Source organism: Nipponia nippon, unplaced genomic scaffold (genome assembly GCF_047370975.1).
Source record: "Nipponia nippon isolate SJK-2023a ecotype South Korea unplaced genomic scaffold, ASM4737097v1 scaffold_17, whole genome shotgun sequence".
Lineage (NCBI taxonomy): Eukaryota > Metazoa > Chordata > Aves > Pelecaniformes > Threskiornithidae > Nipponia > Nipponia nippon.
In genome coordinates, this window is record NW_028262333.1 from 6622168 (window position 1) to 6634328 (window position 12161).

The following is a 12161-nucleotide window of genomic DNA, read 5'->3' on the forward strand; positions in this document are numbered from 1 at the left end:
CATTTCTTCATGTGCTCAAATGACAGCTTTTAGGACCAGAAGAGGTGCTGAGCAGCCTGGGTGGCCAGCGAGAGACCATTTCCAAAGCGGTGTTCGGATGCGTCGGGGGTACCTAAAGCACCCGAGTACAGAAACGACCTCCCTGGGCACTGCAGTCCAACAGTAAACCTCTTTATACAGGGGAACAGGCTCTCGAATTGAGCTCTAAATACTCGTGCTGCAAGTTTTAAAGGCAGTTTCCATCGGGGTGAGTCATGCTGCTTGTTTTCCTCGTGCCGTGCCGAGCCTCGCTCCCCCGCAGTGGGATTTTCACTGGGTTTTGACCTCTTGGCACCCCTGGGACAGCCGGACCACAGCGAGCGGGGTCAGGCCCTGCATTCTGTCCTTCCCACTGGTGTAGTTTGCCGTGATTCTGTGCAGTTTAACTCCCTCAGAACGAGCTGTGGCTTTGCTCAGCTGTGCTTGGGGTTCATCTTGTGCAAAGCCCCTCTCTCTCCTGTGCCTTTGCCGAGCAGCCGTGGCCCCTCCAGAGCTCTGTCTTCCCCAAATGTCTGGGCTCTTGGTTTGAGCATCTCAGCAAATCCTTCTCTCCTGGTATAAACCAGACTGATGGATTGATTCCTGAGGAGCGGCTGGGGACAGCGGGGCGCTGCCAGGGGAGCCGTGGCTGGATGCTGTGGCGCTTTGCTCTCCAGGCAGCCCAGTTCAGCGTCGTCCTGTGCGTGCTCCTGTGAGGACGTATGGCTGCGCTGGTGCTTTCTGGGCTGCATAAGATACAACTGTTTTGTCGTGGAAAAACTCTCTCTGTGGGCTCTGACGCTGTTTGCTGGGTGCAGCTGGTGGGTTCCGGCGAGGAGACGGCAGCTCTTCTCCTTTCGGCAGGCTGCCCGTCCATCCTGCCTTCTCCTTGCAGCACCTCAGTATGCCAGATTGAATCTTTCTGTAACATAGCTTCCCTCTGGGTGGAAAGTCTGGAAAACTGAGCCACAGCAGCTCACATAGCAATTAGCGTTACCTTATATATGCCACCAGTAAAGGTAACGGTGTGTGAAATACCGAAACCCCGAATGCATTTAAATAGACGTGTTCTAAGGAAATGAGAGGCATGAACAGCGCATCCACTCGCAGGGAGCGTGAAGTGTCCTCTGCCAGGACTGAACAGCACTTTAGGAATAGTCATGAAATTAAGCATAAATACCATGGTCTTGTGGTTCTGGGCTACGGGAAGCGTACCTGGTTTTGGAGGTGGTAAGCAGCATGCTATAAGGCTCAGTGCATTGTCTTTAAGCCATTAGGTAAACCTGACATTGCAAGAAAGCAAAACTTCTAAGGATGTGGTTTCACAAGCCATTTAAACTGCTCTCCGTTTGGGCTGTTGTCCAAAAGGGCATCCTAGTTCCCATGTGCTTCCATTGCAGCACCGGCTCAGTCCGCAGGATGGTCTGGCTGAAATTCAGGCCTGCCTGGCTTGAGATCGCCGACAGCCACTTGTGACGCCCTGCCCAGAGCTCGGCACGGGTGAGAGGGAGATGCCAGTAACATTTCAGAGCAGCGGCTTCTTGAGAAGCTTTCAGGCATCATTTAATAAGCAGCCAAAGGTCTTAGCAGTAGGACGCCCGCGTAGTCAGCATCCTCCTCCTCCTCCCCCAGCTGTTTATTTTCTACCCTTGAAGTGTCCCGCAGCCCCCACCTTGTGCTGTGCCGTCGCCAGCAGCTGTGTTGCCTTGCTGCAGGCATCTGCTGGAATAACGCTGCTGCTGCTGGCGTGGGGCTGGCAGGCAGCTCCGCGGCCGAGCTGTTGTCGGGTGTGGAATGAGGGCCTCCTAGCTCTGCCTTAGTCCCTGCCTTTTCAAATAGAGAAAAGTTAAATTACCACAGGTTGCTGTTGCTGGCAAGTCGGGAACTCCATCTTTTTGCACTTCGGTGATGTGTTTTCTGCAAGGGAAAGAAATAAGGGGGTTTTTTTGCACTCTAAAGCTGGCTGGTGTGGTTTTGTGGGGGAGGGTGTCAGCATTATTTGATAACCCTTTTTCATGTTTTCTTGGCTGCTGAATGAGAAAAGGGAGAAGCGGGTCTTCCTGCTCTTTTAGTGGTAGAATTTCTTTCTTCCCAAGAATTACCCTAGCATATAAAATGAAACGAGCCCTCAGATAGCATCAACACTTATAGTTGGTCTAAGTGTGCTATTTAATGGCAATGTCTTGTTTTTTCTCTGGAGAGAAGAAAATGTACCCCATTAAGTGCTCATGTTACAAGCCTGCACCCTGGGGGATAAATATTTCAAATATTAATGCTGAGTAATTTTTAAAAGGTTCTGTGTGCATTTTATTTTAGGAATTCTGCAAATTATTTAAGACTACTAAAACAAAATGCAATTCAGATCAGCTCATCCCATGATCAGTACGTGGAGGTTTAAAAATCTGCCTCTACCCACCAACAGAGTCACGCATCCGATCGGGCGTTCGTACAATAGGGAAATTGTAATCTGTTTGCTGCTGCGGATTTGTAGGTAGACAAGATGTACAATTTACATAGACAGTGGAGCGAAGGGAGCGCTCTAAATATTCTTTCACTCTAATACAGTTGCATGCATTGCAAATGAGTTACTCTTTTGGAAAAAGAAGTCAAACCTGACTTGCATTGAAGTTGTCAGCTATTAACATCAGCGGAGCCAGGGACTCCAGCCAGAACTTCTGTGATTTCCTTGATATCCCTTTGACTTAGTACGTCGCTCTAACTTTTCCATATGTGTTCTCTGATTTATAACACAGCAATACTTTATTTTGCTGTTGTCAAATTCTTTCATACACTCAGCCGTGCCAAAAGCTTCATATGTTATTGATTAAACAAATTTCCCCTGTTCCAGGATTTCGGCTGTTCTGAGTCTGGTGGTAACTTTAGTGGGATGACGAGTGCGATGGTCGATCGTACGAGGAGGTGGGGAAATACAACGTCCCGGTGCTTATTCCTGCTAATCAATAAGCTCTCCTTCAATCTGCAAAGTGGAACTGCTTTTTCCACCCGCTGCTGCCACATTGCTCCCGAGATGAGCTGAGCTCTCATCCATCAGCTGCCAAGTGCCGGTGGCTCATGGTCATTTGTGGGGGGGATGATGATGATGTTGGATTTTTGTAATGTTGGGAGGAGGATTAACAAGAATTTCATTTCGACTCCTTCACAGGCAATTAGCAACCGCTGCTGCTAGAGAAAGGGCGTGATGATAACACAGTGACCTTTGCAAAGATCAGCTTCCCTTCTTGGAGGGATTCCTTTCGGATGGACTTGCGAACCGTTAACAGTAGGCACAGAGCGGGATGCATGGGTGCTTTGGGGTTTGGTGCAACCAGGCCTCAGTTTCACTATTAACATAATTAGGTTGTAATAAGGGGTTTCCTGTTAGATTGTGAGACGTTTGCTCTGCTTCAGGATTTTCTGCTTCTTTAAAGCTCTAGAGTTGGGCCTTACCAGCACCCACAGGAATGCAGTCCTGCACGCTCCAGACATCAGTTGTTTCTCCAGGGTTGTTTCGGTTCATGAGATTTTACTCACTAGCTTCGGTACTCGTTGTGAGAACAAGGCGAAAGAGAAAGAAATCCAGTCTGGAGGTTTGCAAGTGGTGAGAGCCAGGCAAATCTGGTTTAGGTTTTTATTGTGTGTGATGGTTTGCAAGCCAGCGCGAAGCTGATGGCCACAAGTGACAAGTAAAACAACCGATGGCATGGCCAGCGTCAAGACCCATGTACCTGGACCCCGACGATACACGGACGAGGCTGCTGCACATTCCCGCAAGTGCATTTTCAATACAGGAGAGCAACACGCTTTCTGCTGCGAGTCTGTTGCCACTGCCCTAAGGTGCATCCAAGAGCGTTTTCCCTGCCCCATGCCATGGAAGGATGGTGCATTAGGTAAAGGTACCTTCTTTTAAGCCACACACAGGTTTGCTCGGTCAGGACTGACCATGTCTATAAATTCCCAGCCTTTCTCATTCCCCCTTCTCCCCCTTTCTTTCCACCCCTTGCCCAGATTTGCCTGTGTGATGTCCTCCCTTAAAAATCCTGTAGAGCTGCAATTATTTCGAGGTTTAATGACCCATGATTTCTGTAATGCTTTATTTTTTTCACTTTCAGCATGTTTTTATTCCCCAATCAAATAAAGAGTATTAAAAAACCCACCAAGAACAAAGCCCTCGCTTTCCATTTGAGAGAAAATGCTTCGAAAGCTGTATTTGTACTACACAGGTAAATAATTAGATTGCTAATGAATTGGCTTCGCTTTGAAGAAGAAAGCTGCAGTGTTCCTAATTAAGTTGTGAGGAGAGACACAGAAATTTGGGGTCTTTCTCCCAAATAACAAGGGAAGAAGCGACTGCCAACCTGGAAGAGGCAGGGACCGCCGTCAGGGTGGTTATTTACCCCATCTTGGTCTCAGCCCCATCTCATAGTGACTCTGTGCTTGCAGCACCTTCCAGCTCTTCTGCGCTGTTTAAGTTCCTCGTTTCAGTGTTTTTCCATGCAGTGAATTCAGAGAAATAATATACTTTCTCTGTGCAACACATTCCTTTTTATCAGTTTCAAATTAATATATGAATTGAATGGTTACTTACTCCTATATTTTGAGACAAGGAGAATGGAAGTCTGTGATATATTTTCATTATATCACTATTTTATATGCTTTTCATCATGAGTCCTAAGATGAATAATCTCTTTTTTTTTTTCTTTCCTTACAGAGCAGGGGTTTTTTTTCAGGCCTTTGATCATTCTCATCATCCTCTTCTAAAGCCCTTTTAAGTCTGTAATAATACTCTTTTTCAGATGAGGTGAAAACTATTCTGGGATTAGGCAGCATCATTTTAATAATGTTATAATCTTCATACCGTTATTCCCCATCCCGTTCACTAAGCAGACTAACATCTTGTTTGCCTGCCTCTCCATTCCCCCTTTTTTCCCTGGATTGCTGCTGCCTGCAGAGAAGACACTCTGATGCTCCGGTCTCCTTCCTAGTTAATATTGTTAACTAAGAACCATGTGAAAAATAACTTGATTCCCCCACAATTAATTTGCATCTATCAGCTTTGGCGTTAATTTGCCATTTTGTTGCCTTTTCTCCTGGTCCTTTGCTTCTTTTCTGGCTTTGACGAACTTATCTCCGTGTCAGTTCTGTATTTGACTACTTCATATCCTTCTCCAGATCCTCACTAAATCTATTAGACGGTGGGTTTAATACCAATCTGTATGCCTTCCTTTTGATTGTTAACCTTTTGCTGTGATGAATATTCACTATTTAATTCTGTCTTCTTTCTCTTTAGATCAATGACAGTATTTGCCCTCTTCCTTCTCCTTAGCTGTTTTGCAGCAAAATGAATTGCCATCTGATTCTCAGTCTCGTTAAATCCCTTGAATGCGTTGACAAAACCCCAGGAAAAATCAGAAGGACTAGTTCCTTTTGCAGAAGCTGCTGGTGGTTTATACCTACCGGGGATTTCCTTGCCCACCAGTGCTTTTGTTTGCAGCACGGTAAAACCCAGGGGATTCACGGTGAACTTGGAGCTCTTTGTGTTCTTCAGTGTGGTTCACCCATGGAGCAGGGCTGCAGAAAGAGATCCCAAACCTGCTCTGCAGGTACCCGAGAGCGGTCTGACGGCTTCTGCTGCCTTCTCTGCCCTGATCCAAGACATTTTAGGCATAGGTGGTAGGCATCACTGTTTGCTTTCCTAATTTCTGAGTTTCTACAACCTTGCTTTGGAGCCTGCATCCCTCCTGCAGCTCCCTGGGAAGCTTCTTTGGTCTGGGTGCAGGCACCCCTGTGACTTGCTCTCCTCCTTGGAAGGGGAATTATAATGTTCACCATCCGTGCTGTGGTTCACCATCCCCATAATGGGAAATATACTCATCCCCATCCCTGAAAACTTACTACTTAGGACTTTAAAAGCAAAAAAAAGCTTGTTTTTTGAAGGATCTGTGTGAATGTTGTCTGAACTGGATCTCAAATGCAAACAGTTGCTCCTGCTTTGGAATAATAAGACACAGGGGATATGTATTTTCCTCTCTCCTTCTGAGGACGTATGTGCTGAGACAACATTAAACTCCAGTGAAGAGACGTGCAACAGGAATATGATCAAAACCTACTGCTGCAAAAATAAGAAATAGTGACTTAAGGGTGCCCATGTTCCCTGGGTAGAGACTGTCAGTGGAGAGATGCATTGCATTTCTATCTCATTACGCAGAGCTGTTGAAGGTTGAAATGCTGTTAAATATACCACAGGCTCTTATTAAATGGCTATATTAAAAAACCACACACACACACACACCAGATTGCAGCCGGTGGAAGCGCTTTCTTTATTTGAGGGTCATTTTTTCAGACAGGCTGACTTTTAATAAGCCTCTTGCACTGGCTGATGTGTTAGCTCAGCATGATGGTGGTGTAGTGGGATGCTCAAACCCAGCCGCCAACCTGGGGGCAGCACGAGAGCCTCTGTGGCGCTGGGCTGAGCGGCTGGGTGGGTGCTGACTGCAAAGGATCCCTCTTGCTGCCATCGCCCACCCGGGCAGCCAGCACCTTTTACTGGGTAGGGAGGTTGGGTGCTGGTTTTTGTAACGTGCCAGAGACCCTGATGCTGCAGCACGGTGCTGCCTGCAGTCAGGATGGTGCTTGAGCACAGGCTCTTAAGTTGGGGCATAGCAGTGGCACTGAGGCGTGCCTTGGGGTGGTGGTGGCATCGAAATACACTATTCGGCTCCGATTCAGGACAGCACACTCTGTAGGTAGTGACTGAACTGAAACAAAGTGTAAATAAAGAGCAGAGGATGAACATAAGGAACTAAACCATAGGTGCTATTTTTGATGACTGCTTTGGCTGCCCGTGCCCATTATGCCTCTTCCCTGGAAGCGTTCAAGGCCAGATTGGATGAGGCTTTGAGCAACCTGATCTAGTGGGAAGTATTCCTGCCCATGGCAGGGGGGTTGGAACAAGGTGATCTTTAAGGTCCCTTCCAACCCAAACCATTCTATGGTTCTATGACTGCGATGGGGCTTGCCCCATCAGTGCCAGTGCAAGCACCGTTGTAACACAGCCCCTTTGCTTTGAGCTGGGAAACCCACGTGCCACCTCCTTCCCTCTCTGTTCCCTGCCCTGCCTGCCGCTCTCCACACCTACAGCTATTTCCCCAATAATAATGAACTTCCTAGCGGTACTAAGGACTCTACTTTCCATGTTACTTTCTGTCTTGGTGTTAACCACAAATTATAATATAATAAAGAAACTTGAAAAAGTTTCTTTAAAAGCTTTTTTCCTTTAAAACCTTTCTCCTTTAAAAACTTTTTTTCTTTAAAAAAAAAGTTTAAAGAAACTTATAATAAAGAAACTTGAGGTGTATTTTTATACGCCGCGACTAGAAAATGTCTGTTTTGGCTCAGTATCCAGGTGGTTTGGGACACAGTAGAGCTGTAAATGTTGCACAGTGCTTGCTGAATAAAGCATCCGTGTTTGCTGTGTGGCGATGGCACTGCTGAAATGCTCTTTCTTTCCACGGGGACGAACCAGCCCCCAGCAGGGTAGTTGCAACTGCTGGAGCCTTTTGGGATGTCCACCGTGCTAGATAACGTCCGCTCCCTGAAATCTGGCCTTGACTGTGTTTGATTTGTTGCTCGCCATGTCTTGGTGCTCAGTTCCTTAAGGCAAACCAAGTTTTCAGTGGCTGCGTATATCCTGAGCTGCCAAAATATTTATGATTTTAAAAGATGAGTCTAAGACTGGGAACAATGGTCCGCTGGCCCATGGAAGGGGAGAGGATGTCTCTCTTATCTTGCTCATCTTACAGGAGCGTGGTTAGTGTTTCTTTTGATTTGCAGGAAAAGACCTGCTGAATCTTCATCCTGCCTGGCAAGGGATACTTTTGGGGGTATTTTGGATGCTGAACTGTCCGCTCTTTTTCTTTCTGCTACTTAAGACAATATTTTTACTGTCACAACTTACCTGTAGCTCCATGTACCCCAGCCGAGTCGCTTCCCTGTGGCTTTTCGGGGGATGCTTTGGGGCTTTGTTTATGGTGAGTCTCTAAAGCTGGTCTCTTCCTTCTATTGCCAACTAAGCAAAGGGCAATATTTTGCTTTTAATGGTATAAAATGTTTATTGTAGAGTTACTGCTGATCCCTGTGTACCTGTGTGCAAAGTGTCTAACATCTGTGTGCTACACTGGCCATCAGATTTCCATGTAAAGCAGGACTAACCTTTTTCACATCTCAGGAGCTGAATTTAATTCACTGATACCGCGTAAGTCCTTATATCCCTTTTAATGGTCTGGTGAAATTCTGTTAGCAAAATACCTAATGAATGTTGCGATTCAATCAGGGCAATCTAGAGTGTAATGTGTGGAGTGGTGCCAGCATTATATAAATCATTAAACATCAAAATTAAAAAAATAAAACCCCTAATCATCATCTAACTCCGAGAGCGCCTGTAAATGGCTGGGGACGAAGCCAGGCGTGGGCAGCGCGGGTGCCTGGCTGGGACGGGCACGGTGGCGAGCTGGGGTGGGATGCCTTGTGGTTCCCCGTGCTTCACCGGCTCCGTTTTCGGATAGCATAGATGCTGTGGCATGGGGAGGGGGTTGTTTGTGTGCTCTGGAGTCCCCCCAGGCCCTTGCAAGTCCTAGATGGTTATTAATTAAAGGGGTGCTTTAAATAAAATGGAGAATAGTCATTGCAGAGAAATTTTCTGCAGGCAGTTTAGTTTTCTGCTCCAACTCCATTTGCGTTGTGACCTGGGGACTGCACTTTTTTTTGGCTCTTTTGGCCCTGGGAACTCTTGCAGCAGACTGGTCAAAAGGGGCAGTTGTGCTCTTGAAGCCAAGATTTTATAAAGATAAATGGTTTAGAGGTTTGGGGGTTGTTTTTAGTTTTTAAACAAAGTCTCTTGAAAGTCTTCCTAATGAGAAGCAAATCCAGCTAGCAAAGACCTTGCCTTTGCTTTTGAAAAGATTGAATTGGAGGGAAGTCTCTGGCTTTGGCCATGGGTCCACTCTGCTGGGAGAGGTTATCTGCTGAGCACAAAACCAAAAGTAATTGGTCCTGAAATACGGACATGTTTAAAATGCACCGCAGGCTCCCTGGGAGGTTGGAGTGCGATTTGAAAGACTAATGCAGAATACAGAATTATAACATTCCTGACTGTATATATAGATATATATATGGATGACTGTGTGAGATTTCAAGGTGGGGGTTTTATTGGCACTGGTCTGATTTTGGGCCCGTCTGCTGGTTCAGGATCAGATTAGGTATTTTGCTTTCACTAAAAACTGAAAATGGATAAGCAGAGTGGACGCAGATGTCCCATCCCTCACCTCTGCTAGCAAACGTGGTTTGCACTTAATAGCCACTTAAAATAAGAACAAAGCCACAGAATTCTCCATCACGGAGAAATACTTTTTATTAAAGGGATGCTGCCTTGGATGGACAAAAGCCCTTGGGAAGGCTGCAGGAGATCAGCTCTGCAGAACCCATGTAAGGCTCCTGGGGAGCAGCCCGTCAGCCCCACCAGCATGTGCCTGTCCCCTGCACACCGCTGCATCCCGGCTGCCGGGAAGGGAGCCCGCTCAAGCCATCCCTGCCTGCTGCTTTGCCAGTGCTTCGTGTCGTTGCTCAGCAAACCCAGCACAGGGTTCTCAGCTGGAGGCCCTCGGCTAAAAACATGAAGCCTGGCAGCTGCGGCCGGGCGCAGCCGGGGCAAGAGAAGGGAGCAGAGCGGGGGAGCTGATGGTCAGTGAGCGATGCTCAGCCAGACGCTTCCTACGGACGCTGTCCCTGTGCCGCAGGCTGTTCCCCCCTCCAGGGATGCACGACCCCCAGATCTGCTCCGGTGAGCGCCGGGATGGACAGATGGCGGCCGGCGCTCAGCTGTGCCCAGCGCTGCCTTCTCTGGCCTGCAGAGCTTGCTTGAAGCTGCTCAATGTACGCTTGGAGCCTTACAGCCATTCTGTTCCTAAAGATGGCTTGCGAAAGACTGCTGAGTGCAAATATTAGGCATGGCAAGGTGAGAACTGGGTTATTTGCAGGGCACTGGGCATGCACAATGTGTGCGGCAAGTACTGCAAGTTTGAGAGGTTTTTGGTCTCCCAGGTCCGTCCTGCAGACAGTCACCTAACACCGACTTTCTTTATTAAACCAGTGTATTTTAAGCCTGAAGCAATGTGTTATCTCTCAAGAAAAAGTAAGCTGAGTCTTTTTTTTAATATAGCTATAGCTAGGAGTTTTTGTCCTGCAATGCTTGAGTCTGGAGATATTTTAAGAGCTCTGCTGTCTTGTGCTGGGAGGGAATACAATGAATATGTAGATAGGGAGTGCTGCTGCTTTGAAAGGTAAGTAAAGGGTCTGTGCTGAACTGACACTAGCTGAAAAATTTGTTCAGCCTAATTAGCAGCAAATCACTTCTGTGTCCATGCTTGCCTGTAGAGATGGGAGCCAATTCCCCCCCCTTATTGTCTGCTGCCCTTTGTGGCTTTTCAGAGCCCTCCCTGGCTGAGCAGCTGAGGGTTTTTGCGAGGATGGCAGATCTGCATCCATGTGTCATTGCAGACCGACGAGTGCAAAATGGCATTACTGGAAATTCATGGGAAACTGTACGCCCATCTTGGGCTTTGTCTCAGACTGTTGACGCTGTCACCGGAACCGGTCACGATCAATCAGCTTTTAAATTTCATGAAATTTTAATTAAAGAATGGAAAGCCTACAAAGACATCATAGGACAAGAGCACTGAAAACAAATACAATTTCACTTCCAACCATTAGCCAGAAAAGCAGCAAATGGTTGACTGCACATCACCATTGCGGTCTAATGAAAAGTACAGCTCTTGGCTTCGGCGGGCAGGTCATTAGTGACTGAATAATCAGTGACATTTCCCTTCTAAATCTGACACAAACGAAGTGCAGTGCTCTGGAAAAAGCCATTAAGTGCAAAGCCTTGCCTTTACTTTGCTCCAGGTATTGCAGAACAAGATCTAATGGTAGCCTTTAGCTGTGATTTGGCTTTGATAGCATCCACGGGATAGTAACCCCCCGGTATGCCGAGAGCCAAATGCTTCCAGCCTTGCACAAGCACAGTTCCTGCCATCGTTTCGTGCAAAAATGGGGAGAGAGACTTGCTCCTTGCTGGTATTCACAGATGCTGCTGGTAAAAGATACAAGTAGGAAAACGTATAATCTAGAGTACTGGGGAGCTGAAAGGTATATTCTTATGTCTGAGAGTTACCAGGAGGTAAAGGTCTAGCTCCTCATGGAGTCAATTTAAAGCCTGACATCCTCCTGAAGCTGGGTGTTAACCTGTTTTTCTGCAAATTTGTAAATGTTTTCTTGATGGGAGTGGGAAGTGAGCAGCACCGCACAGGAAAAAGGAAGGACTGGTGTTGTTTATGTCTGTCCCTCAGCTTTCTCTGAATAACGTGTTGTCAGATGGACGGAGTAATCAAATGGGTGTAACTTCCTCTGCTCCCTCCCCATGTGCCAGTGGCTTTGAAACTAATGCTGAAAGGTTAATAGGAGCCAGACTGCTTGGGGGGGGGTCCCTTGTGTTGAAGCAGTGAGTCTTTAAGAAGGTTTTTTTGGGGGAAGAGACCCCATGGGAGAAACTTTTCCTAGGCAAAAGTGTTGACGGGAGCTGGACTGGGAAGCACTGTTGTCTTGGAAACTCTGTGCTTTGGAGCTGGGTACGTCTGATCTTTAAAATTCCTTTTTCTCTTTTTTTTATGGACCCCAAATTAGAAGTTGTCAATGCAGTCAGTATATCTTTTTTTCAACGGCTCTGATTTATATTTAGCCCTGTGTTGGGAAGTTCCAGTGCAGTATTTTTGGTCATTAGCTCTCCTGGTCATGTTTGGGCTAAGGGTTTACTATTCAGTGGATAAATCTATTTTGGTTGTAGTCCTGCGAGTTACGGCCTTACTGAAAACACGTGAGTGACCACAGATAAAAGTGTATTTTTAATGGGTAGTTTCATTAATAGTGGGGTAAAAAACAGCCCAGGAAAGTTCACTAATGGCTAACCAATTCTACTCCCAGCTATTGTATGGTTAGTTCCAGATGAAGGCTCTTGATAGTTTTATTGCTTAAAGAGGGCATGGTGATAAGATGATGTTTCATAAGAAAAAGCTTTATTACCCTATCAAAAGTTT

At 46.6% G+C, this 12161-nt stretch overlaps 1 protein-coding gene across 3 annotated transcripts in view; it reads left to right on the forward strand.

The window, feature by feature from the left end:
- Positions 1-12161, forward strand: part of MGAT4B (alpha-1,3-mannosyl-glycoprotein 4-beta-N-acetylglucosaminyltransferase B) — a 52454-nt gene that overhangs the window by 23201 nt on the left and 17092 nt on the right. The gene's annotated exons all lie outside the window — the stretch shown is intronic.